The sequence below is a fragment of the Neoarius graeffei genome, chromosome 28 (genome assembly GCF_027579695.1).
Source record: "Neoarius graeffei isolate fNeoGra1 chromosome 28, fNeoGra1.pri, whole genome shotgun sequence".
Taxonomy (NCBI): domain Eukaryota; kingdom Metazoa; phylum Chordata; class Actinopteri; order Siluriformes; family Ariidae; genus Neoarius; species Neoarius graeffei.
The window spans coordinates 38,495,282-38,520,497 of record NC_083596.1 but is presented as its reverse complement, the minus strand read 5'-3'; the positions used below and the strand labels follow the sequence as shown (position 1 = coordinate 38,520,497).

At 43.2% G+C, this 25,216-nt stretch overlaps 1 protein-coding gene across 6 annotated transcripts in view; it reads left to right on the top strand.

The window, feature by feature from the left end:
- The window catches only part of abr (ABR activator of RhoGEF and GTPase), a 300,438-nt gene that overhangs the window by 244,720 nt on the left and 30,502 nt on the right, over nt 1-25,216 (top strand). The gene's annotated exons all lie outside the window — the stretch shown is intronic.

The following is a 25,216-nucleotide window of genomic DNA, read 5'->3' as shown; positions in this document are numbered from 1 at the left end:
TACGATACGGACCCGCTCGCCAGCCAATCAGAGCGCAGGATTTGATGGAAACCGTACTGATAGATAGATAGATAGATAGATAGATAGATAGATAGATAGATAGATAGATAGATAGATAGATAGATAGATAGATAGATTTTTTCCCCCCATTTGTAGGAGTTATTTTTTGTTAGCCAGGCCAAATATTGCATCATGTGCGTGAGGAATATTGATATTCGCTACACCCGGTCTAATGGTGTTGTCATTATTCATTGTTTCAACTGACACTAAATTATTATTCCAGCTGCGTTCCTCTCCGCCTCCTCGCAAATCTAGGACAGCGTTTAAGAGCCGGAAAGTGGGGTGAAGTTAATTGCAGAGCCGATTCTCTTGTTTATGCTTCCCCTCGTCTCTGAGGAATACAGCCACGGGTGAACTGTGAGCTGAGGGTCTTCTCTGTGCTTCTGTACTCTCTCTCTCTCTCTCTCTCTCTCTCTCTCTCTCTCTCTCTCTCTCTCTCTCACACACCCAATCACCTTCACATGTTTGTGCTTAAGGGGTGAAATGTGTTGCGCAGGTGTCTCTCACTCTGAAAATTACTGTAACAAGAAGCTATTTTTACTCAACATGTGAATCTGAGCAAACATTGCAACTGGAACGTAGGGTTTAAATTCTCAGAAGACAAAAATAAGAAAACTCGAGACTCTTTCTTTTGACATGAATTGCAGAATAAAAATAGTTTCAATAGTGCATTCACCATTGAAAGTATTTGAAGATGTGCCTTTGCGCTCATTTATAAACCATGTCTAGGACCATGTGATATTTTCATATTATACCCCGCCCAAACGAAGTTTGGCGGCGGATATAGAAACGGGTTCCGGCTGTCCGTCCGGTCATGTTTTTGTTTCTGGGCCATATCTTTAAAACTACTGAAGATATCTTCATGAAACTTGGTATACATATCAAGCAACATGTGAACTGGCGCCTTTTGCTATTTTGGTTTTTGAAAAAAAAAAGTATTTTTCACATTTTTACATTAAAATAGATTTTGATTTTAGTTTCCGGAGCACTATATCCAAAACTATTCATGATACAGATTTGAAACTCGGTATACATGTTAACAAGGTGATGTAGTAGATGCGTCTTTTCATACTCAGAAATTTTAATTTTTGTTTCCATGGAAACAATTTCAGACTCAGTCTCTCAGGTTAGTCTTAGGAGTAGGTTTTGTTTCCAGAGCAGAACTTGAAAACTATTGCCGCTTTTCCACTACCAACGCGGCTGAGTCGGGCTGAGCCGTGCCGTGCTGAGTCGAGCTGAGTGGGGCTGTTGGAGTTGCATTTCGACTACAACCGCGCTGAACCGTGCTGGCTGGAAGTGGGTGGACACATTGGGTGGAGTTAGCGAAAGTGGGTGGACGTCACGTGATGCCGTTAGGCGGCGCAAACAGTGACATCAGTGATCTTTTAAGCGGTAGTCTCACGACCCGGAGAGTAAACAATAAACATGGAGTCATTAGTGTTGCTGGTCTTGGTGCTGTGGCTTGTTGTCACTGACAACGCCAACAGATACTGGCAAGAGCGTATAGATGAGGCGAGGCGCATAAGGCTTCAGAAATTCTCGTAATTCGTAATTCTTTTTCTTCCGGGTTTACGGTGTTTACAGATCCCAGCGTGCTCACGGGGCGTGTGTGGGCATGTGAGGACACTCCTCCTCACCAATCAGTGCACAGGGGAGTGTCTGCTCACGCCCCTAGCCCCACTCGGCTCGGTTTGGCTCGCTTCAGCCCTACTCCAAAACCGTGCGAGTTTTGGGTGCTAAGCAGGGCTGAAGCAAGCTGAGTCGTGCTGCTCTAAGGTAGTCGAAACACGAGCCGTGTCGGGCTGAAGCGAGCTGAAGTGAGCTGAAAAAGGGTAGTGGAAAAGGGCCATATGAGTGGTACGGTCTTGAAAGTCGGTATATGTGTTGATTAAGTAATGTATATGGGCCTTTTGATACTAAGAAATGTGAGATTTTAATTTTTAGCTCACCTGGACCAAAGGTCCAGTGGGCTTATGTCATGGGCTGCTGAGGTCAGTGTAAAGAGGTACGGTTGGTTTCCTGCAGCAGAATGACAAATAATATCTTGAAATTTGGTATGTAGTTGGCATATAGGGCGGGGGATATAGATATGACTGTCTTCTTGTTAATGTTATGATAATTCTGCAACAGTTCTGTCCTATGGGGGGGGGGTTTAAACTGGAGCTCTCGTTAAGTGCGTAGATTGCAGATTAGCTTTTTCCGAGAAGCATACTTTCTTTGTTGCCTTTATTTAATATTAGGGGAAACCCTGGCCTAATGGTTAGAGAAGCAGCTTTGGGACCAAAAGGTCGCCGGTTCGATTCCCTGGACCAGCAGGAATGGCTGAAGTGCCCTTGAACAAGGGTATGTTTGTATGTCACTCTGGATAACAGCGTCTGCCAAATGCCAGTAACGTAATGGTTAAAATGTGGCCCCGTATGGAATATAGTCCTAAATGTTTGCGCTCTCAGGAGCCACCACCATAATAAATACATCAACAAATTCTTGATTATCAGATTAGATCTGATTTTCTTATCCAATCAAGTTTGTTTTTGCGCATGAAAACAGGGAAACGCAATGCCTCAAAACCCACCCTGGTTACTCCAGGGTTTTGCAATTTGAAGAGTGCAGAAAGTCAGCTCCGTTACCAAAAGGATGTCAGTATCGGCTGTCGGTTGAGTCTTTCTGTTGAAATGGAAAAAGTGGGATTGGTGCATTCCTATTAAAAGAATGAGGAAGTGGTGGCTCCTTTTGTATTGTATATCAGGCTTTTCGTTCGGTATAAGGAGGCCATTTGGTGAGAAATGAAGGTCCTGTAATATTGCTGAAACTAGACTCTGCTTTATTGGAACGTATCCCTTTCATTACAGTTGTGGAGTTTCCCAGCATCCAAACGGGAAGCTCACTGTTTTCTGTTAATCGTTGCGAGATCTGATGCATCACATCCTCCTCTTGCATACCTGGAAGACAGGGCAAAGAACCACGGATTTAAAGAAGATTCTGAGAATGCACGAAGCACAGAAATGCACGTCCCACTCTGGCACTAATCTCGGTTTATATTTCCATGCCGAGACCTCATTTATGTGTGTTTTGAGAATGTGATTTACATAAGAGAAAGTTTGTTGCTGCAATGTACAAAGATGCCTACCATGAGTGGTCTTGTTTGTCTATCTCTTCTTCATTCCTGATTGATCGCTCCCCTTCCCTTCCCCACTCTTTTCCTCACTGTGGCTTTGGCAGCATTGTGTATACAACCATAAAATGAAAACAAGCAGGGAACATTGCTCTTGCAGGCAGCGGAGAGATATTTTCACCACATGTGGAGCTGGCATGGCCTGAAAGAAGGAAAATGCTGAAAGGATAGGATGTGCTGTCCTGAAAAGTCTTAAAATGCTGGGAACATCTGAGGTCTAGTGGGACTGGAGAGTCTGCACTTCACACAGAGGAATATAAAGCAAGATTGGAAATGCTACAATGAGGGTAAAAGTCAGAATAGTTCAGTTAGTCTTGTTGGTGAAAACTTTTTGGTTAAATGTATAAAGATATGTTCTTTTCCTGTTTTCTGAGACAAAACATCAGAATTGATGACTCATCGGTGTTTGACCAGCATTGATGACTCATCCTGCAACAAAAAAGGTTGGTTCAACCCCATAAGGTACAATAGAGAGGATGATTTGACCCCATAGGGTGTAGTAGAAAGGTTGCTTTGACTCATTGGTGCAACAGAAAACTGAGTTCGGCCTGGTACACCCCTCGATTTTCTCAGGGACTTGGGATCTCACAGAACCTCGCTCTGAAAAGCGAGTCTGGAGCGGCTGAACATAAAAAAAGAGGCGGCGCTCTCTGAGAAAAATGAGTGCAGTGCATGCTCTCCTCATTGGGAACAAGGCCGGTGCTCGGGGAGAAATGCTTTATGGACACCCGCAGGGCTCGACATTTAACAGTAGCCCGATTGCCCGGGGCAACCATTCAATAGATTCGGACAACCAGACTCTCACAAATGCTTGCCTGATCGTGCAACTACCCAAATATATCAACTTGCGTGAAAAACGATGTTTATTCATTCATATTATGATGAAATTCCATCACGATTTGCGATTGTTTGACTCGGAAAGACCGCGTCCATGTTATCATTACGGGATGTTCAACAACTAGCGGAATTCACATTTGCACATCGCAGGCTCGCAATGCAGTTTCCCATTGCTAATAATTATCGCGTAGTGCATATTCAGTGTTCTATTCAGACCCTCCAGGATTTCGCGATGTTGTGATTTGCAAATTCAAGCAATCCCCGCGAATTCAGGGCGGTGTTGCAATTATATCCAATCACCGCAACTTTCCCGCAAATTTGACCAATCGTTGGCATCGTCTTGAGGTGACGTCGACAAACTACCTTCCGCCTTACTTCTGTGTATACGTTCAAGAGAAGCAGCATGTGCGCAGTGTTGCCAGATTGGGCGGTTTTAAGTGCATCTTGGCGGCTTTTGAACATATTTTGGGCTGGAAAACGTCAGCAGTATCTGGCAACATTGCATGATGTGCGAGTCAGTGTTTATATAGGCTTAAATTCTGTTACTGAAAGTGTGTTATGTTTACAGTGAAGGACTGTGTGCACTTTACATTTTTTTTTTTTACTTAATACAAGAAATTAATGGATGCCAACATTTTTGCCAAAATGGTATTTTATTTTCCATTGTTTAGGCAGCTTCAGCATCATACTGTGAGATTCTGTTCAAATTGTTTTTTTTCTTCTATGAAGCCTGAGCCATTTATTTTATTAGTTTATAATTATTGTTTAATTTAGTCTTCAGGAGAGACTGCCTGCACACAGTACTAGTATTAATAGTTTTTTTCTTACATGAAAGCTGAGACATTTATATTATATTTTAAGGTAACTTCATGTTGTGCTGTGAGGTTCTGTGCACTTTAACTTTTGAACCAACAGGAGCATTTGGATAAGTAAAGCCTATTTTTCTGCATTTTTGTAGTCTTGGTAATCTTTTACATTGGTAAAGTTGTTTATAGGACCATTTCTCAGTGTCTTTTGATTTTTTTAATCAATAGTTTTTCAGTAATAACTTAATATTTAACATATCACTCAATTTTAATCACAAAAAGAGAAAATTGCAACAATTTCTCGCAACTTTCACTTCCTCCCGCAATGCAATCGCAACAAAAACCTAAAAAACACCGCAACTTTCATCGCAATTTTTTGGGAAAAACCCCCGCAACATCAGACATTTTAGCCCGCAACAATCACAAAAAAGGCCCGCGAAATCCTGGGGAGAATGACTATTGGTATGTCCTTCACTACATGACTAATTACCGCATTACTCGCACGGGGCGCTAGTGTCAATGCTTGTTGATACAGACAGCGTCTGAGAAGGTTGAATAATAAATAAAAAAAAAATGTAATATTTGGGCAACCATGTTTTGAGTTTGGGCAACCAGATTTCTACAAATGGTTGCCCGAATGCCCGACCATAGGCAACCATGTCTCAAAGTTAACGTAGAGCCCTGACCCGCCTTTATACACTTTGCTGCAGCATGAGCTAGTTACTGCTACAAGCTCATGTTGTTGAGTACATGGGTAGAGGGGAGAGTGAAACTCCTGACCATTAGAAATGTAGTTATTTTTGCATTCTCTGGCCTTCCACTGCCTTGGAGATACTAAACATGATGCTTGCTGGTCAGGTTGCTCTCTGCTCAATATTCCATCGCTGTTCCTTTTTCTCGTCATGAATATCAAACATGTTTGATATTTACCATTCTGAATTGGGGAAACTCTGATCAAGTTGGTGACCTTAAAGATCAAGTCTGTAAACCCCCCACACTACAGGATTATTTGAGCAGATAATTGTTTCCGACTATCTTCGAATTGGGAATTATCAGAAGGGTCAAACTGGACCCAAAATCCACCTGATTATCCTCTAGCGTGGGGCCAGCCTTGAGTACAATTATGGAGCCAGCAGGATGGTCCAAACAATTGTTGCAGAAGAAAGGTCAGGTTTGAGCCATTGGTGCAGCGGAAAGGTCGAGTTTGAGCCACCGGTGCAGCGGGGTTAGTTAAGCAACAAAAAGGATAGTTCAGTCCAGTGGTGTTTCAGAAAGGTTGGTTCATCCTAGTTGGTTTGACCCAAAGTCTCAGAGCTTTGTTTCATTGTCTTGCCCCAGTGTCAAAGTATGTCTTCAAAAAATAATCTAGTCTAAAATCTAGTATCATCCATTGTTGGCAATTTTTGCTTCCCTAATTAACAGGAGTCGGACCATACAACGAATCCCAGTTCAGGAGTTGTGAGCAGTTATACCCACTGTTGAAAGAAACCCACAGAAGTCAGCAGAGAAGATTCATGTACCGTGAATGCGCCATAACTTTAAACTTTATTGCGACAACCATGTAAGAAGGGGTAAGGACATAAGAGAGTAAATGGCAGCGCATGTATAAGAGACTATCATACCCATATCACAGAGGAATGATGGGACTACCTAGCAGTAGCAAAGATTCCAGTGTTGACGGAGTTGCTGTTTTCTTAACTGGTCAGGCCAAGATGGAAAGGCCCAAGATTTTCCCTTGAGTCTCTCGAGAGTTCCACATTTATTGACCAAGTCTGTGGCTTGAGCATCTAAAAAGGCCTTAAATGGTCAAGTCTTTATTTAGAGCCTGTTGCTGAGAGTGACATTAAGTTTTTGTTTTTTGGTTGTTGTTTTTTTTTTTTTTTACACAGAATGAAAGTTCATTTTTTTCATTTTCCGTGCACTGGGATATTAAAATCTTTGTTGTCTTGAAAGCTACTGGAAGATTGAATAGAATGGTATCGATTAGAGGAGGACTCCAGCCAATGTGGAAGGCTTTGAACTTTCTGGCCAAACAAGAAGTGGTCAGCGGCCCCTTTATTTTTCTACTTGGTCTTTTATGTTAGCCTTGTTTTCTTCTTCCCCAGAATTAACCTCTCAACCCTGGGGGTCACCATGGTAATTGGGGATCAGTCAGCTCACTAATGTTGCACGTGATCATCTCCTTTCAGCCTAATGGAAGATCCTAAAGGCACTTTCAAGTGGCTTCAAGGGAAGCAACAGAGAGCAAATCGGTGCCTGTTTAATGCACATGTTGTCCAACTCTGTACACGTTGTCAGTCAGGGTTCGGTCTTCACAACAGCGTGTTGCATGAGAGCGGATTGAGACAAGCACTCAAGGCTTTTACTTGGTCAGTAAAACTTTTAATAATAAATGAAGCACTTCCTTGTGACTGTCCTACCATTTCTAAACTTGGACTCAGTTCACATTTGCTTGAAAGCGCAGTTTCGTTGGGGACATGTTATGCAACAGAGGAATAATTAACCTTGCGCTTTTTATATCCATGAATTATTGGAGATAAAAAGTATCCACTGGCTACACTTTCGCTTGCTATCCTACCCTTATCCTTGCTGTCTCTTGACCATGTCATGCTCCCTCAAGGGAGCTCTTGTACTATTTCGATCTCCTGGTTTCTCTTTCTCTCAGCCTCATCTCCAGTCACTGTTCGTTTTTTTTTTGGCCTTTTGTGTTGTTTGCAGCTGGTAAATTGGTTGGTGGGAGTGCTTAAGAAAGCTTTCTCAGCTGAGTTTGAGAATGTAAAAAGAACAGAGTTCTCAGTCGGCTAAAAGCACCCAGGCCTTCTTTCATATTTAGGCATATGGCAGGCAGTTGTCCAAAGAGTAACCATCTTCCAAGAACCTGGGGGGTGGCCAGATGGAGGGGAAAAAAAAAAGAAAAACTTGTGTGCCATTGACATCGAAGTAGTAGAAGCCATGAGATCGGAGCCCTCGTCCAGTAATTTAGTGTATAAGAACAAGAGCGGATCCAGAGCTGCACCCTGGGGAACCCCGGTAGCAGTGATGAAATTGAAACTCTTCAGGCTGTGTGGTAGGCTCGACCCTGAAGATTTGATTAGAACCAGGTCCGAGTGTGTCTCCTGATACCGGAGTAGACAAGATTGGAAATGAGTATCTGGCGATTCACCGTATCAAAGGCTGCTGACAGGTCAAAAACCGATAAGGACCGAGGACATAGTTTTCTGTTCAGTCATGAAATCCGAATCCACGTATTGGCCAAGTAAAATAGCACACGGATTCTAAGAAAATACATTTAACTCTGAACCCACCCTGACTCTGTCTTCGAGAATCAAGCTAATACCTTACAGATTCCAAGCGTATTAAGTATACAAAATGGGGTAATTTGATTAGGACACTGGATGCTTTGTGCATGAGTGTGCACAGTCTCACATCAAGTTGTGTTATTGTAGAGAGATTTAATGGTAGTGAATTAGCCACTTGATCTGAGGATCAGGACCTCAATGCACTCTGGACATGTAGTAATCTGTTTAATATGTCGTCAGGTCTGAAATGAAATAAATTCCCACCCCTTTTATATTTCCTTTGTGTCTGTTTTCTATACAGGATCTTCATGCAGTAATAGTTCTGTACAGCCGTGTGTGTGTGTTGCTGCTTGATGATGAAAAATGGCTACGAAAGGGAATATGTTCTGCGATAAATCACACCCCTGAGTCCATCACGTTGTTTTGCAATATGTCATGTGACCTTTTTTCAGTCAGTCGCCATCAGGGGATTGGTAGACAAAGCCAGGCCTGTCAGACCTGACAGATGGGGTTGTTGGGGTGCTCACACACACACACCCATACACACATTGCCCTTGGACACGCACACATACGTTTGGCCCTGGGGAAAACTCTTACTAATTGGTGGCGAACGAATTCATTACATGTAAATGATATGGGTGTGATGGCTGGTGGTCTTGTTAGATTAGCTAAAATCTTAAAGCTTAAAGCCAGGTCTCATCAATGATGTGGAGAAAAATATACACACACGCGCACTTTTAAAAGCAGATAGACAGCTGCATTTGTGATTCCACCTCCACCCCAAAATTTGGTCACCTGACAATCCTCACCTACTCGTTTATTACACAACAGCTACCGACATGAAGGCTGACATATGCTTCCACCAAGACGCGTCACATGAAGCCAGCCAACCACATCTTTTTCAGCCTCCTGCTCATGGCGCGTCGCAGGACAGCGTAACGCACTCGGACGGAAGCGCCACCTGCCCTCTTCCTCATACGTGAGCTCAGAGATGCCCACATTTGGCTAGTTTCCCTGTGATTGACAGGGCACAGAGAGTATAGCATCCCTCCCAGCCTGAGAGCACGGCCAATTTTGCTCCCTGTGGCGCCGACATTCATCCTCATTAGATCAGCTCCACAATAAATACCATAAATAAAGTCGAAAATCCCTAAATCCACTCTAATCTTGTTTTTATCGCTTTCAGTTCACTTGAACTCCTTGCAGTACATTCTCGATGCCATGAATCCGTCTGCGATGCACCTTTTCAGCCTCGAGTTGTGAAATGCAGTGCTTTTCCAGAATATCTGGGTCACATTTTAGTCCGGCGAAATTAAAGCCACTCATTTAGATCCATTTCTCATCCACCAAGCCGCCAGTAGGATCTTTCTAAGACAGATTTGGCTTCGGTGTGTCATCAGTTTATCCTCCTGATTCTTGTCGGAATGAACAATGGACCGCCAAGATGCTGCCTGTGTGTGTGAGTGAGCGAGAGTGGCTCATTGTTCTTTTCGTACTGTCCATTTTTTTTAGCGTTTTAAGCACCGAATTGAGGATTATAGAAGTCCTGCATGAAACAAAGGGCAGCTATAATGCTAAATGAGTATGAGAATATGAAGGGGGCGGGGGGAGGGAGCACAGAAATGTGAATATGATTAGAAGGGAGGGGGTGGGGGTGGAAGGGGTCACAGTCGGGGTCCAATTATTCGCCTGATATTAATGTCGGCGTGTCGGTGCTCTATCTTGTACGTGCCTGAGGAAAGAGCTAATCATGTAAAGCGTCGCTTTATAACGTATCGCCGGATGTCGTTTTTGCTTAAACGGTAAATTTAACATCCAGAACAGTTACACTTAGTACGTCGCAATTGTAAAATGTGAGCTTTTAATGAACGGAACAGCGTGAGGGGAGAGAAGAAAAAAGCAAACGGGAACAAAAGAAGAGAGACGGCACACCGATGAGCGATGCGCCAAGGTTATAAATCAGAAAAGGTGCGATGCAGCCCCTATTCGCTCTTCACCCTTTCCCCCCTCTCTCTAAAGCCCGCTAGGGGAGATGCGTGCATGCACACTCGCGCAAAACCTAGTCGAGACCCTTTTGTGTGCTGAAGCGCTTCACTGTAATGGCATTTCCAATAACGTTCAATTGACAGAGAAGCACAGATTCAGCAGTACAGTGGGCGACCTCTGGATATTCCACATAATAAAAAAAAAAAAAGTGTGCGCTCGCGCTGTCCTCAGTTCACCTGTACGGTACATTCCAAGCCATGTGTACACTTTGATATCTCATCACTGTGTCTAAATAGATTTTTGTGCGCCAAATATCAGCCAGATCTTTCCCATTTGAAACCAGGTCTCTTAAAGGGCCAGCGCAAGCATTATTTCACCAAGGAACGTTTTTATATCGTAAATCGTGGGATAACAACATATTAGCTCACGTAGATGAGTTTTGTCCCTTGTGGCCTTCCATATTGAGGTATTTCACTCACGTGACCAAGTCATGTGATGCTGCCATTTTGGACGGCACAGCTCGAATCAGTTTGAATGCGAGGAAAGCGACAAACGAAAAACATAAAAGAAAAAGGAGCGAGATGCAGAAAACACCTTCACTATCCAGCGACGTAGGGCATTTACAGGGCGAGCAGAGAGAGGTATTTGCAAAAATTGAGGTTAGCAGGCTTAGAGAATGACATTTACCTGCTTCCACCAGGATTGTTCACTGACAGCTAAGGTTTGTTCACATTTTCATTTACTTTCGGTCCTCAGGATAAACAAAATGTTATTAAATGTCATTGAAATAACTTCTTAGTCTGTTGAGACATGGCCCGTTATAAGTTTTTCCTTTACTGTATTTACTAGTTTACTGAGCGCGCTCCGGGGCTCGCTGGCCGGCTAGCTAGCGCTCCGGGGCTCGCTGGCCGGCTAGCTAGCGCTCCGGGGCTCGCTGGCCGGCTAGCTAGCGCTCCGGGGCTCGCTGGCCGGCTAGCTAGCGCTCCGGGGCTCGCTGGCCGGCTAGCTAGCGCTCCGGGGCTCGCTGGCCGGCTAGCTAGCGCTCCGGGGCTGGCTGGCCGGCTAGCTAGCGCTCCGGGGCTGGCTGGCCGGCTAGCTAGCGCTCCGGGGCTGGCTGGCCGGCTAGCTAGCGCTCCGGGGCTGGCTGGCCGGCTAGCTAGCGCTCCGGGGCTGGCTGGCCGGCTAGCTAGCGCTCCGGGGCTCGCTGGCTCAGTAAACTAGTAAATCCAGTAAAGGAAAAACTTGAGACTGAAAGGTTTTAACAGTCATCCAAATGACTGAACGTAAACATTGCTACAGTAACATACTAGCTACTGTTGTTGACATTAGCTAGCTTGCCGTCCAAAATGGCGGACACCGGGGTGTCACGTGACCCTGTGACGTCAGGTGAAATACCTCAATATTAACACACGGGTTATTTGGGACTGAAGCCAACTTTGTTGGTGCGAATTGGACTTTTGGATCAAATTGATTCCAAGGTAACAGATAGTACATTTCACACCAAGAGGTGCGTGTGTGTGTGTGTGTGTGTGTGTGTGTGTGTGAGAGAGAGAGAGAGAGAGATGGTGAACATTGAGAGTGTGCACATATGCATGGATGCTCAAATTTGTGTGCGCATGCATTTGGGCAGCAGACCCTGCTCAAAAATACCAAGAATGGTTGGCGCAGGAGTGACATGTTGAAGCCAGGGAGCTTTCTTTCCATAAAATTGCACCATATTTTATCCAAAATAAAGTGAGACGTCTGTCTGTGTGTGTGTGTGTGTGTGTGTGTGTGTGTGTGTGTGTTTTGACCTTGTGGGGACGTTTGTCTCCTTTTTTTTTTTTTGCTTTTCTAAAAAGCTAAAAAAGTCAAAAGGCTACCTTTTGGTTACCAAGGTTACAATTACATTTAGATCCAAGTGTAGTTTTGTAGTAATGAGCTGCATTAATAATTACGTCAGTGGAAGGTCCTCACAGCGATAGTATAACGAGTGTGTGTGGGGGGTCGTCTCATTCTTGGGCTCTTCACCCGGGTGCTATAATGGAGATTGATTATGCCGGTCACCGTGCCACTGGGATGTGTAAATCATTGTGTGTGGAAAGGGATGTGAGGTGAAAGGTGGTACTGTGTTAACACACAAAGGGAGAAGAAAATGGATCAGGAAAAACGGGAAGGGGAAAAAAAAAAAAAGACAGGCAGATAAGAAGCCCGGCGTTATGGCATGTCCTTTTGCGATTCGCCAGCACATTCATGGTCCCGGTTCTCTCTCTCCACTGCACACACACACCAGCAGGTTTACTCTGGCCAGCTTTCGAATAAAATTTCATATGAATTATAGAGAGCAAGTCCTTAACAGGTAGCTTGACCTTCCCTCCATTAAGCAGTCTTCATAAAGCACGCTTCTCATACACTTTACATGGCTAACGGAGACTAAAAGCTAATGGAGATCAGTTAAGCACGTTTGCGTGATTAATGACTCGTCTTGTGTTCGTTTATTATAAGCAACGCGCTTAAAAGATGTGCGTCATCGCGTGTGAGATGGAGAAATAAGTAGAGCATAGAACAACTAACTGCTTCCTTGGTCCACGTTGCTCCTTTGTCTCGGGTCCATTATAGCGTAGATCCTGCTCTTTTAAGATGATAAATGAGTAAAGATGCAGGGGTGTTTTCTATTTTCATCCTGCTTTTATTTATTTAAGTAGCAGATTGCGGTGTGCCTCAAGGCTCCACTATGGGACCAAAACTATTCTTTATACATGGAACCATCTGGCTGTTCTTCAGCAGCCCCACACAAACTGTCATTGTTCTAGTGATGTACAGTTGTATGTCGCTAGGCTGCTATAAAAATTTAGCCCAAGTTTGAATCGAATCGTTGTTCCTGACGACTGGAGTTGAACTCTGTACAAATAATCCTGAATGGGCTTTGTGTTCGTTAGTGAAGGTTAAAGAGCAAACGACAACGCCTTTTGGTGCACATGTACATTTCCCGTAGCGGCTGTAGCCCAGCTGTGGTCGGATTTCTTTCCATCACAGCGAAGCAGAAAGAGCAACACGACGACAGATTTATTTACTTAGAAGACCGTAACTTGAGCGCTGCAGTATGTGTTTAACTCGCACATTTTTTTGATGTTTGTATCTGTCAGGGTTTGCTGAATATTGTTGAATTTGCCGTGGTGTGTGTGTGTGTGTGTGTGTGTGTGCACGCTGCTTCCACAGTCATTCACTCCTGTTTCACTTTTCACATTTCAGGGCTTCATTTGAACATGAGCCCTAACCCTCAAGACGTTCTGTGACATGAGCTATTAATTTAGCTGATGTTTGGGGAGTAAGAGACAGATCTGCAGTGAGATTCTGAAAGGTTAGATTCCCCACTCCCTCAGTTTAATCACACGATGAAGTCACATACAGGAGTCTCACTCCTGAACATCTCCTGAACATCTAACTCCTGAATCTCACTCCTGAACATCTCACAAACATCTAACTCCTGAAAATGTCCTGAACATCTAACTCCTGAATCTCACTCCTGAACGTCTCACGGACCTCTAACTCCTGAAAATCTCCTGAATCTAACTCCTGAACATCTCACGAACATCTAAGTCCTGAATCTCACACCTGAACATCTCACAAACGTCTAAGTCCTGAAAATCTCCTGAACATCTAACTCCTGAATCTCACTCCTGAACGTCTCACGGACCTCTAACTCCTGAAAATCTCCTGAATCTAACTCCTGAAAATCTCACGGACATCTAAGTCCTGAATCTCACACCTGAACATCTCACAAACGTCTAAGTCCTGAAAATCTCCTGAACATCTAACTCCTGAACGTCTCACGGGCATCTAAAGTCCTGAACATCTAAGTCCTGAACATCTCACGGACATCTAACTCCTGAATCTCACACCTGAACATCTCACAAAGATCTAAGTCCTGAAAATCTCCTGAATCTCACTCCTGAACATCTCACGAACATCTAAGTCCTGAAAATCTCACGGACATCTAACTCCTGAATCTCACTCCTGAACATCTCACAAACATCTAACTCCTGAAAATGTCCTGAACATCTAACTCCTGAATCTCACTCCTGAACGTCTCACGGACCTCTAACTCCTGAAAATCTCCTGAATCTAACTCCTGAACATCTCACGAACATCTAAGTCCTGAACATCTAAGTCCTGAAAATCTCACGGACATCTAAGTCCTGAATCTCACACCTGAACATCTCACAAACGTCTAAGTCCTGAAAATCTCCTGAACATCTAACTCCTGAACGTCTCACGGGCATCTAAAGTCCTGAACATCTAAGTCCTGAACATCTCACACCTGAACATCTCACAAAGATCTAAGTCCTGAAAATCTCCTGAATCTCACTCCTGAACATCTCACGAACATCTAAGTCCTGAAAATCTCACGGACATCTAACTCCTGAATCTCACACCTGAACATCTCACAAACATCTAAGTCCTGAAAATCTCCTGGACATCTAACTTCTGAATCTCACTCCTGAACGTCTCACGGGCATCTAAAGTCCTGAACATCTAACTCCTGAAAATCTCCTGAACATCTAACCCCTGAATCTGACAGCAATGTCGGTCAGATATTTCTGTCTCATCTTTAAATGCTAGTTTGTGTGCATGTCCTTCCTTTTCCTCTCTGGCTGCTCACTATTTATCACACCTCTCTCGCTTTCTCTCTCTCTCTCTCTCTCTCTCTCTCTCTCTCTCTCTCTCTCTTTCTTTCTTTTCCGAAGTCATTATTTATTAACCTCTGAGGAGGAGGAGGCCGATGCCAAAACAGGTCCCAGTTACTTGATGGGGCTTTGTCAATTGAAAGTGTTGTTTTATTATTATTTTTAAAATTGAAACTAGCTTATTGTTGTAAAAGCAGTTGAGTGGGATTGTACAGTGCGTACCAGAGAGATGAAACATAGAGGCGCTAAAATGGACAGGTTAGTGGGAACGTTTGTCATTTTTCTCAAAAAAAAAAAAAGAAGAAACTCCTCCCTGAGCAGAAAAGCTCAAGCAGGAAGGACACAAGATGTGATCGACGCACATTTCCTCTCAGTCGCAGTCACTTTCACTTCATGTTGTCTTTATCTCGTAGACTATGACCTGTGATTTCACGAGCTTTCTTTTTGTGGGCCGCCAGCAAACGGGAAGGAGGGATTGTGCTGTATTTGGTCCAAAATTATAGAGGAGATTATTATTATTATTATTATTATTATTATCATTCACGCCAAACTGTTGCCTCAGTATCTTATTCCTGTTGTGTTTCGTCCCCTTTCCTGTACCGTCTGAAACCTGTCCTTCCGAGTCCTGCGTGTCCTTATTAACTCCCAGTTCCAGCTTTAGCGCCAGCCGAGTTGCAGCGTTGTCTTATTTTCCCACCAGACTCCAGGAAAAGAAGTCCAAATGGGTCAAGACCCAAATAAACGCAGTATCTCGCGCATGCTCAGATCTCTCGCTAATCTGGAGCAGCTCACGGAAGAGGCTTGATGTGCAGCTGTTTTTTTTTTTTTTTTTTTTTTATCGTAGCCCTCAGTCCTTTTGCATCAATGCTGAATGTTCCAGGAAGACAGAGGGGGAGTGGTGAGACTTTGGCGTCTCCGCTGATCTGGTGTTATAAGATATTTCTGGGTCGTGGTTTGTTTTGGCCTCTTGTGCGACTCTCTGCTGCGTGTCCACAGGGGTGTGTGTGTGTGAGAGAGAGAGAAAGGGCAGAGGAACAGACGGGTTTGAAGGTCTGTGTGTGAATAATGGATGAGAACATGGCACATGTGATCAGCCCTTACATTTCACCCTCTGCCTCTCATTTGGTGCATGGAGAGAGAGAGAGAGAGAGAGAGAGAGAGTGTGTATAATCACCACGAGCGCCTCGGGTTGGTATATGATCTTGACGTCGTGTTTGTTCCTTACTTACGCAAGCGTCCGGTAAACGTGAGGAGACGCAAACGGATTTCGAGGACAGAGCGTAATGAAATTTGCTGGTCCTAATTCTTCACTTCCTGCACTTCAGTCACCAGGCCAGTGTGAAACATGCACACACTCGCTTGTGTCAGCATCTCGCACTACTCCTAAAGCCTTCCTCCAGCTTTTCTCCTGGTCGTCTTTCACTCTCACAATCCTTTTTCCACTCATCTCAGTGAGTGCGGTTTGTTCCTTTTGGAAATACTCTCTCTCTTATATAACGGACTGAAGTAAGAGTGTGTGTGTGTGCGTGCACAGTGCATGCTGTGTGTATGTCTATTATAGATGTTGTATACACACACGTACACTTCAGTTTACATCTCAACATAAATTATTGATGTGAAACAAACGTGATGTATTTATAGTCTGTACTATAAATACAGGCGCACACACACACACACACACACACACACACACACACACACACACACACATCTTTTAGTAGGGTGTTATTGTTAGGTGGGACAAGAAAATATTGAAGGCAGGAAGGAAGCAGCTGAAAGCTGGATGGATGGAAGGGAGGGGAAAAAAAAAAGAAGGAAAGGAAAACTGACAGACCTGAAAGACAAGCTGGAAGAAGAAGGAAAGGAGAAAGAAATGGAAAAGAAAGATGGATGGAAGAGAGAGAAATAAAAGAAACGAAATAACAGGTGAATGGGTGGAAAGAAGAAAAGCAAGACAGGGGAAAAAAACCGTATGAAAGAAACGAATCAAAGTTGATCAATGGATGAAAATGTGAAGGAAATGAAATCAAAATTTAAGAAAAGATGGCTGGAGGGAAAATTAAGAAAGAATAATAAGCAAATGAAAGGATGAATGCAAGAAAGAACGAACAGGATGAGTAGATGGATGAAAGGAAGAATGAATGATGGATGGAAGAAAGATGTGTATGAAACAAATAAGAAATGAAATGACGGTGGAAGAAGGAGGAAAGAATAAACAAAAGGCTGGGTGTATGAAAGAAAGAATGCAGCCAAGAAAGAATGAAATAAATGAATGAAAGAACGAAAAGGAAGTGAGAGAGAGAGATGGATGCGGAAGAAGGAATGAATCGCAAAGAAAGACTGATGGAAGTTAGATAAAATGGATAAAAGTGAAAGGAAGGAAATCAAAATTCAATAAAAGGAGGAATGAAATATATGAAACATGAAAAGTTAAATGATGGATGGTGGAAGAAGGAATGGGGGAAATGAAAGGATGGATGGGTGAAAAAGAATTGCAGCAAAGCAAGAAAAAAAAATGAATGAAAAAAGAGAAAAGGTGGATGAAAGGAAGATGGATCTGGAGCGAGATGCACTGATGGATGGAAGGAAGGATTTCTTTTCTCCCAGTGGGAAAAGCCAAATATTTCTACGAGGTCATTATTATCATGACGTATTTCTGTCATCATGGGGACCGCTGTTTTACTTACACGCACATTCTCGTACTTCTATCATTGTGGGGACTCACTGACATAATACACTCCAGAGCCCCTCGCCCTAACCTTAAAGCGAGACGGCCTTTCGAGTTCATAAAAACGGTGAAATTTAGTTCCCTCCGAAATTTGGTCATCGTGATGTACGGTTATTTCTGTAATGTCACCCAAAAAACCAAAACCCAGGCCATTCTGTGGCTGGGAAGTTATTTAATTTGAGCGGATTCCCGAGCAAATAACGTGCATGAAATCGCTCGCTTCGTGCAGTCAAGCGGACAGAGGAAGTCCGTGTGTGCATGTGCGCAGGCTTACCTTTGACCGTGCACCGACAGTTCTACACTACCGTTCAAAAGTTTGGGGTCACTTTGAAATGTCCTTATTTTTGAAAGAAAAGCACTGTTCTTTTCAATGAAGATCACTTTAAACTAATCAGAAATCCACTCTATACATTGCTAATGTGGTAAATGACTATTCTAGCTGCAAATGTCTGGTTTTTGGTGCAATATCTCCATAGGTGTATAGAGGCCCATTTCCAGCAACTCTCACTCCAGTGTTCTAATGGTACAATGTGTTTGCTCATTGCCTCAGAAGGCTAATGGATGATTAGAAAACCCTTGTACAATCATGTTAGCACAGCTGAAAACAGTTGAGCTCTTTAGAGAAGCTATAAAACTGACCTTCCTTTGAGCAGATTGAGTTTCTGGAGCATCACATTAATTTGTGGGGTCGATTAAATGCTCAAAATGGCCAGAAAAATGTCTTGACTATATTTTCTATTCATTTTACAACTTATGGTGGGAAATAAAAGTGTGACTTTTCATGGAAAACACAAAATTGTCTGGGTGACCCCAAACTTTTGAACGGTATTGTATCATTCTGTCGCTAAACGAACAGCTGATCACACCGAGGTGCTCGCCAACCGCCGATATTTATTAGTTTGGTCCTGCGTTTCCTTTCCTTCGTATAGAACATAACGTCTTTTTTTTTTTCTTGCTTTCTGTTACTGTAGTCGCTCTTTCATGTTTCATTCGCGTCCTCTATTTTTCTCTCCTGTTTCAAATTTGTATCCCGTGAACGGGGAAAGCCCACCACGTCATGCATGACGTAGTATCTTGTATTACGTCATGGTGAAGCAGGAAAAAACAGTGGAGAATTTAGGGCCACGTGACCCTAAATTCATTAATTGTTCTATTAAAAAATAAAATAAAATTGGAACTTTGTGACTCGAATTCAGTAGCTTTTGGTCCGTTAAACAGAAATAATTAGCTGTTGGAAGGGGGAATTCTTTTTATGACCTGAACTTGAAAAATCTGAAAGGCGGTACAGTTTTAAGTCTTAACCCTCAAACAGCCCTTTGAAAAAGTGAGGACCAACTAATATGTCCTCATTTCCCAAAAATGTCCGAACTCTGTTGGTTAAAAAAAACAAAAACGTATTCCGGTCCTCAATATGTAGCAAGTACAAGTGTGTGTATACACACACACACACACGCACTGTGTGTAAAGGTAGCCTCCAGCTTGCAGAAAGATCACAGGACCTTCGGACTCTCGATCACTTCCAGATGTTAGTTTCCATTGTTTCTGCCACAATGTCGGCACTTCACTTCCTCAGGAGACTTGGACCAGAATGTTTTTCTAGGTGGTGGCAGATTTGGTGCGTGCGTGTGTCGTCTTTTTATTCTTACTAGAACACCAGCCATAGAAAGAAAGAAAGAGCCTGAACCCTTAAACACTTAGAATCCACCCTGTAAGGACTAACACATGACGGACTGCACAGTTACATGGAAATGGTCCACATCAGCTTTGTAAATGAGTTTAGTGATCCTGCCAGCATATGGAACAGTGTTTCACTGTTGATTTAAAAACATTATAACTCCAGATTGCGAAAGCTTAAAAAGCTAACAGCTCGTAATGTTTAAAGGTTAAAACAGTCATCATTAGAGTGTTGTGAGGTGGTTGCTAGGGTTTGGTGGTGTACAGCAGTTGCTGTGCAATTCTACACTGGTGCTTGAAAGTTTGTGAACGCTTTAGAATTTTCTATATTTCTGCATAAATATGACCTAAAACATCATCAGATTTTCACACAAGTCCTAAAAGTAAATAAAGAGAGCCCAGTTAAACAAATGAGACAAAAATATTATACTTGGTCATTTATTTATTGAGGAAAATGATCCAATATTACATATCTGTGAGTGGCAAAAGTATGTGAACCTTTGCTTTCAGTATCTGGTGTGACCCCCTTGTGCAGCAATAACTGCAACTAAACGTTTGCGGTAACTGTTGATCAGTCCTGCACGCTGGTTTGGAGGAATTTTAGCCCGTTCCTCCGTACAGAACAGCTTCAACTCTGGGATGTTGGTGGGTTTCCTCACATGAACCGCTCGCTTCAGGTCCTTCCACAACATTTCGATTGGATTAAGGTCAGGACTTTGACTTGGCCGTTCCAAAACATTAACTTTATTCTTCTTTAACCATTCTTTGGTAGAACGACTTGTGTGCTTAGGGTCGTTGTCTTGCTGCATGACCCACCTTCTCTTGAGATTCGGTTCATGGACAGATGTTCTGACATTTTCCTTTAGAATTCGCTGATATAATTCAGAATTCATTGTTCCATCAATGATGGCAAGCCGTCCTGGCCCAGATGCAGCAAAACAGGCCCAAACCATGATCCTACCACCACCATGTTTCACAGATGGGATAAGGTTCTTATGCTGGAATGCAGCGTTTTCCTTTCTCCAAACATAACGCTTCTCATTTAAACCAAAAAGTTCTATTTTGGTCTCATCCGTCCACAAAACATTTTTCCAATAGCCTTCTGGCTTGTACACGTGATCTTTAGCAAACTGCAGACGAGCAGCAATGTTCTTTTTGGAGAGCAGTGGCTTTCTCCTTGCAACCCTGCCATGCACACCATTGTTGTTCAGTGTTCTCCTGATGGTGGACTCATGAACATTAACATTAGCCAGTGTGAGAGAGGCCTTCAGTTGCTTAGAAGTTACCCTGGGGTCCTTTGTGACCTCGCCGACTATTACACACCTTGCTTTTGGAGTGATCTTTGTTGGTCGACCACTCCTGGGGAGGGTGACAATGGTCCTGAATTTCCTCCATTTGTACACAATCTGTCTGACTGTGGATTGGTGGAGTCCAAACTCTTTAGAGATGGTTTTGTAATCTTTTCCAGCCTGATGAGCATCAACAACGCTTTTTCTGAGGTCCTCAGAAATCTCCTTTGTTCGTGCCATGATGCACTTCCACAAACATGTGTTGTGAAGATCAGACTTTGATAGATCCCTGTTCTTTAAAGGGGAACAGAGGGCAATATATAGAGTAAATATAACAATAAAACACACATTAACGAACCTTATTCAAGACTTACAAAAGTTTTTTGTTCTAAGGTTGGAAAGTTTTGTAGTGTTTTGAAAGTAGCTCGAGCAAACTATTTCCGCAGTTTGAACAGCCCGCCATGATATTAATTTTATCCAATCAGAATGCATGTTCATTTTCTCTGCGTAACACTCATGACGTATGTATGTGCCCAGTTGTGTTGGCTCATTGAGGTTGGGACTAGCACGTGTGAATCGGAAAGTAGGATGAATTGTAAGTGATCGGCTACACCAACTGGTTCAAACTGGTACCCTTCTAAGCCATAGCCTGCTTGCAGTGTGTCTTGCGGGATCTCTTCGTATGATTCGACAGAGCTGTCGCTTTCACTTGATGCGCCCGACGCCATGATTACACGCTTCTCTCCTAGTGCAGTGGGTAGGGCTGACGTCACGGTCTTTTAAAAATGGCGACTCTTGTGCCGTTTAGCGTACCGACTATTATATTTACAGTTACCAAGATATTTCGTTGTTTTCTAGTATATAAATTTGATAGAATACTTAAGAATACGTTACTTTGTCACATCAGCAACTGTATATATTATATTTGGTACCCCTTTAAATGAAGCAGCGTGCCCACTCACACCTGATTGTCGTCCCATTGATTGAAAACACCTGACTCTAATTTCACCTTCAAATTAACTGCTAATCCTAGAGGTTCACATACTTTTGCCACTCACAGATATGTAATATTGGATCATTTTCCTCAATAAATACATGACCAAGTATAATATTTTTGTCTCATTTGTTTAACTGGGTTCTCTTTATCTACTTTTAGGACTTGTGTGAAAATCTGATGATGTTTTAGGTCATATTTATGCAGAAATATAGAAAATTCTAAAGCGTTCACAAACTTTCAAGCACCACTGTAAGTGGTTGCTACCGTGTTGCTAGGCGGTTGCTATGGTATCCCAAGTGGGTATTACATAGTTACTAGGTCCTGATTTATAGTATTTTAAGTGGTTTTCTAGGCTGTTGGTACGCGGCTGTGGCATGCCATTGCTTTGAAGTTCCTGCTGGTTGCTAGGTTGTAGCTAGGCGGTTACTGTGGAATCTCAGCTGGTTGCTGTCGTTTTCTAGGAGTGTGAGAGTGGGCGGAGCAATGCTGATTTTAGTTGTCTTCAGTATATCTGAAGGACCAATGAGCCATTCCCGTGCATTCAGAGTTTTCCCAAAAGTACACTAAGGTGTGGGTTTTGCATCAAAAATTGCATCTTGTGAAGACTAGCGAGATTCCGGCTCTTTTTTGTTCTGTACGTTAACAAATATATTAGCTCCTGTCTGTTATTTCAGAGTATTTATGCACTAGCTTTTTGTACACTAATTGCTAATTAGCGTATAAAAAATCGGTCTCTGTACACGCTAAACGACTGACCATTTCTTCAACACTTTGATTTCCACGATTCAATTCTAATAAAATTGTAAAAGACACGACCTATGGGCGGCACGGTGGTGTAGTGGTTAGCGCTGTCGCCTCACAGCAAGAAGGTCCGGGTTCGAGCCCCGTGGCCGGCGAGGGCCTTTCTGTGTGGAGTTTGCATGTTCTCCCCGTGTCCGCGTGGGTTTCCTCCGGGTGCTCCGGTTTCCCCCACAGTCCAAAGACATGCAGGTTAGGTTAACTGGTGACTCTAAATTGACCGTAGGTGTGAATGTGAGTGTGAATGGTTGTCTGTGTCTATGTGTCAGCCCTGTGATGACCTGGCGACTTGTCCAGGGTGTACCCCGCCTTTCGCCCGTAGTCAGCTGGGATAGGCTCCAGCTTGCCTGCGACCCTGTAGAAGGATAAAGCGGCTAGAGATAATGAGATGAGATGAGAAGACACGACCTACGTCGGTTTTCTTCGCACGCGCCTTCTACTTGTCTCCTTGTAATTCTCGTCCTCCAAAATCTGTACCTTTTTGCTCTTTGCTTCACCTGCAGTCCATCCTGCATCTCTGTGCTCTTGCTTTATTTACTGTTTCTCACGTCAAGCAAAGTCGTAATGTCACGGGCTACACCTTGAAGTATCCGGGTCGAGTGTACGGAGTGTGTTTGGCTTTGGTACACACTCGTACTGATTGCTTTTCTCTCATCACACCATCACTGGCCTTGTTCTCCAGTCGCCAGCACTCCTGCCATTTCCCTCTCTTCCTCTTTCTTTGTAAATTATTAACTCTTCTAGATTTTCTCAGCTCTCCATCCACTCCCAAGTAGGTCACAGCACGCACGCACTGGTGTTGGATCGTACACACCCCATTTTTATTTATTTATTTATTTTTTTACACTTTTCTGGCCACAAGCATCAGAATCCCAAAGCTTTCGATCGGATCGCGGCTCTACTTCAGCGTATACAAACATCTGTGCATTGGTTTCTGGTGGGGAAACCAGTCTAACTACTGGAATGAACAAAGTTTGTGGTGTTGCATCTGGCGCGGAAGGCTAAGGGAATTGGTGGACCATATCGGTTTGGTGGAAAGAACAATACTTATATTTCAAAACTATTACGTTTTGTCTAAACTGGGGTTTGAAACTTATTTTCCACATTCCCGAAGTGACTCTGCTCGCTACGTAGTCTGGTATTTTATATTGCGTTCGACTACAACTTTGACCTCCACTGAGGAAAACGCCCTCTCGACTCGGAATTCCTCAATCCCGTGTTCAGGAAGTAACGCGAGATCAACATGGCTGCTCACAACATGAACAGTAAACAAAGTGTTTACGAGCTTTTAAGTGAGTTACGCTGCATCATCATCTCCGGATGCTCCCGTAAAGGGTCACCACAGCGGAGCATATTTGCTTCGGCATAGTTTTTACACCGGATGCATACATGTCAAACTTTGGTCAATCAAACCTGTATAACCAACCTCCAAAATCCGTATTTCCCTTATAAAATCCGTATAAGATGCAAATTAAAATAATTTACCTAAAATTTGAATGATAATTAACAATGATGTATCCCAGTTACTTTTTATTCAATATTAATAACAATAAACCTTCAGAATGAATACAAAGCTCCAATGTTTGACAAAAACACAAAGTGTTATCAGCGTAGTTACGAAGGAAATACTTCGTTGTTTGGAGACAGGTTTCACCGAGCGGCTATTATGCGCAAGACTTCATATTAGCCACAAAGTCAGGAAAATCTGTTCGTAAAATAACGTTATAATGACCAAATACAATGAAAAGTATTTTTCCAGTCTCACCTGTGAAAGGTAATCCCGTGTGATCTTGTTTGGACGGTAAACCTGTTGGTACAGTTAAACGCAGCACATGAATGAGGCATCTTTATTCTCGGCTACTGTCTAGACGCTATACCAGAGACGGTTGAAGAATCTCCACTTGGCCACATCCAATATGGCGGCGAGGATGACGTATGACTCTACGCAGAAGGCGGCGTCTATGTTTATATGTCTATGACTTCACGGTTGGCGGGATTCTCGCAATGCGGTGTGCGCATGATCAAAAGTGGAACGAAGTCTCGCTACCACAAGATAACGCGCGATTTCATAAGACTCTTTACTGGCTGGCTGTGGTGTACAGTACGTTTGTAAATGTTATGCGCGGTTTTATCATCGTGGGAATTGATTATAGCTCTAAATAAATATTGAAGTTTTTTTTAAAGAATCCGTATAACTTTATTTATACGCCCGTATACTACGTTTATTGAATCAAATCCGTATAAAATACGGACATTCCGTATAGGTTGACATGTATGCGGATGCCCTTCCTGACGCAACCCTGCCCAATCTGTCGGGCTCGGGACCAGCACTAAGTATGCACTGACTTGTGCAACCACAGTGGCTGGGTATTTTATCTAATCTGCATGTCTTAAGCCATGGCCCTAATGGTTAGAGAAGCAGCTTTGGGACTAAAAGGTCGCCGGTTCGATTCCCTGGACCGGCAGGAATGGCTGAAGGAATGGCCCTTGAACAAGGCTCCCCAGGCTGCTCTGGGTACGCTGTAGAGCGTCTGCCAAACGCCTGTAATGTAATGTCTTTGAACTGTCGGAGGAAACCCGTCAAGAACATGCAAACTCCACACAGAAAGGCCCCTGTCGGTCGTGAGGTTCGAACCTGGAACCTGTATATACTTGTTAAATCTAGAACATTTGAGTATTTTGTTTGTTGTTGCTTTTTTTAAATATCGATACATCATTCTTTACAGTTAGCTAGCTCACTTTTTGCTCACAAAAGGGTCCTCGTTCTGGGGTTACAGTGCACTTGAAATAGTTTTAAAGGAAGCGGATAATTAAATCGCCAATGACGCAACTTGACACCGAGGGAAAGCGTGTTCCTGCTTTAATATCTGCTTTGTCGTATCTTTCTTTGCTGCACGCGGCTA